Below are 2,940 nucleotides of genomic sequence, written 5' to 3'. Positions count from 1 at the left end.
AGATTCCTGCAAAGCTTTGATGGAGGTTTCTAATATTTTTAAGTTTTGGTCCATTGCTGTTTCTAATTGGGTCATTTGTCGTGTCCCATGGACCAGGGCAGTGGTCCCTGTGCCCACCCCTGCAGCAATTCCCATTCCTAATAAGATGGCTAAAGTGAGGGATACAGGGTTCCCGGTGAAACCGGGTTGTATGCCCCCCTATTTTATCTTTAAATGAACCTGCGTCATGATAGAGCACTCTGGGAAACATCTGCACCATTACATAATTAATCACATCTGTTGACCATTTTATGAAAACATAAATAATTTTTTAAGTATATAGAATTATACTGTTGTAGGGATGGATAAGGCAAGGCACCTAAGATAGCACTGAAGACAGGGAAACAGTTCTATTTGGCTGCAACCGGATTCAGAGGGCATTGCTTCCGCTGTAATCAATTAATCCCCTGAACCCCAAGTTTAGGCAGCTTTAGAACTCCGTACTCAGCATGTAAGGGAAAGGGCTCAGAAGTTCACAGTCTGCAGAAGTTCACAAAAAGCAGTTTTTGTTTCTGTTATTTTTTTTTCTCTGTTCTGGGCAAGTTAACTTTTCAAGGACACCTGGGAGGGGGAGAATTTTTTTTTTCCTTGCCAGCTGTTACCATGGAGCCCAGTTGATAACTTTTTTATCTTAGAAATGTAGCCATCTCTGTGAAGCCTCAGCTCAAGGCCAGAGGCCCTGTTCACATATTTTGTGAAAAACTAGTAAGGGGGTGTCTAGCTTAGGAGTGCTGATTTTTCCAGCCAGTGGCCAAGTAGAAGAGGGCAACATGAAAAGAGGAAGTTTATCTATACTGAACTCTTTTATAGGGACTCTTTTGCTGAAAGTCCTAAAGTCAGCCATAGTGAAGACTTCTGGAGAAGGTCAGTTAAGACTTTTCTGTGGGCCTGGTACAGAGGGGGAGGACAGGGAAGGCGGTGCTGAGAGCAGCTCCGTGGATCTGAGAATGAGGAAGGAGAGATGTAGAAGAATAATGGGAAAGGGGTTTGGGATTTTCTTAGCAATAAAAACTTGAGTAGTAGAACAGGTAGAGCAGAGGGGAAGACTGGAGTGAGTATCCCAAAAAGCCTGTGAGGGACTTTAAATTTTTAGTAACCTGTTTTTAGTAATGACAAAGCAACTTTAAAGGCCATTTTCATTACATTTTGGATAGTCCTGGTGGGTCCCGGTGTGGGCACTGAGAGGAGAAGAGAGGAGTGAATGGGTGGAGAGATACCTCAGTACCTGTTACTTCAGCAAGGGGGCAATGGTCTGAGAACTGGTGGAGGTTTGGGTTCCATCAGGTAGCCTCTGTATGTTTACATCCTTATGACTTACAGAAGAAGTCGGATTTTCCCCCACACAGCCATGACTGTTTGTGGCTTTGATAGTCTTTACCGCTGTAGGTGTTATAAGTAGTACCTGGTATGGTCCTTTCCAGCAGGGTTCTAGGGATGACACCTGATGTCGTCTTACATAGATGAAGTTTCCCACTTGATATCGGTGTGGAGTCCCTTCATCCCCAGGTTGGTAGGCAGTGGTCAGCTGTTTCCACGGGTATCACTGAGTTTTTTTAAAAGCTTTAAGTCTGTCAAGCAAGAGGGTGTGAAAGGAATTGTTAGGTCTTAGAGTTGGGGTCAGGTCCCTTATTGGAGGAGGGGCATCATAGAGAATTTCATAGGGGGTTAGGTTACACAAAGAAACAGAGGGAGTATTTCTTGCACGAAACAATGCATAAGGCAGGAGCATAGTCCAATCTTTTATGCCGGTCTCTAAGCTTAATTTTGTCAAGGTCTCTTTAATGCTTCTATTTATTCTTTCTACCTGTCCTGAGTTCTGGGGTCTATAAGCGCAATGCAACTTTTAATTAATCCCCAGGGTCCTGGCTAACCCTGACTTACCTGGGCCATGAACGCCGGTCCATTATCGGACCCTATTACCTAAGGCAGGCCGTATCTTGGAAAAATATCTTCCAGGATCTTCTTGACTACCATTTGCACCATTTTTTTTTTTTTTGTGGGGAAGGCTTTAATCCATCCTGAAAATAAATCTACAAAGATTAGGAGATATTTAAGTTTATATTTTGTTGGCTTAATTTTAGTAAAGTTTATTTTTTAGAATTGTCCTGGTATGGTTTTTTAAAGGCGCCTTTTTATAGGAAGTTTGGAGGGGTAAACATTAACCAATTGACAGACCCGACAGGCTTTTGTTACTTGTTTAGCTAATATTTTTTTGTTGTGAGCTGGTTAGTGGAAAATTTTGTTTTTGATCTTTTAGGAATGTTTGTAGTTTTTTTTTAACCAAGGTGAGTGAGTTGATGTACCATCCTTAATGTAGTGTAGGGCTTTTTGAAATTGTAAGTTGGGTTTAGTGTTGTCAAGGAGTTTAGTGTCAGTGTCTTTAGATGTTAAGTTGTCGGGGTGTTTTGACGTAGTTAAATCTCCTGACTTATGTTTCTCCGTATGGAAAGTGTTAACATGGTTTCTCTGTTTAGGGCTGTCAATTTAGTTTTTTTATTTGTTCTTTTGTTAGATGGGGGTGGTATCTGTACAACAGTTTGTTTTTGGGCTTAGTGAGTCATTGTTTATCGCCCCTAAGGGAATAGTTTAGGAAGATTATTTTTTGTTGGCAAATTTGGGCCTTTTTGGCAGAAGTTTGGATAATAGTGTTTGGGTCCCAGACTTATAGTTTTTTTTGGAGTCTGTTGTCAGTAGTAGGTTATTTATATATTGGAGTAGGGTGACTTTAGGGTGTATGATTTTGAAGTTATTGAGATCTCTGTGGAGGGTTTTATCAAAAAGAGTGGGGAGTTTTTGAACCCCTGTGGGAGTCTGGTCCAAGTTAGTTGATCAGATGTTTTAGTTTTTGGGTTTACCCATTTGAAAGCAAACAGTAATTGACTTTTTTATGTAGAGGTAAGT

At 41.1% G+C, this 2,940-nt stretch overlaps 1 long non-coding RNA gene across 1 annotated transcript; it reads right to left on the bottom strand.

The window, feature by feature from the left end:
- Window positions 1-1,183: 1,183 nt before the first annotated feature.
- Window positions 1,184-1,906, bottom strand: LOC144373560 (uncharacterized). Its single transcript, XR_013433185.1, has 2 exons — window positions 1,442-1,906; window positions 1,184-1,411 (listed from the first exon to the last, which is right to left on the bottom strand). It is a non-coding gene; the product is annotated as an uncharacterized LOC144373560 (long non-coding RNA).
- Between the last annotated feature and the right edge of the window lie 1,034 nt (window positions 1,907-2,940).

This window comes from Ictidomys tridecemlineatus, unplaced genomic scaffold (genome assembly GCF_052094955.1).
Source record: "Ictidomys tridecemlineatus isolate mIctTri1 unplaced genomic scaffold, mIctTri1.hap1 Scaffold_4288, whole genome shotgun sequence".
Lineage (NCBI taxonomy): Eukaryota > Metazoa > Chordata > Mammalia > Rodentia > Sciuridae > Ictidomys > Ictidomys tridecemlineatus.
This window is presented reverse-complemented; position numbering and strand designations above follow the sequence as displayed.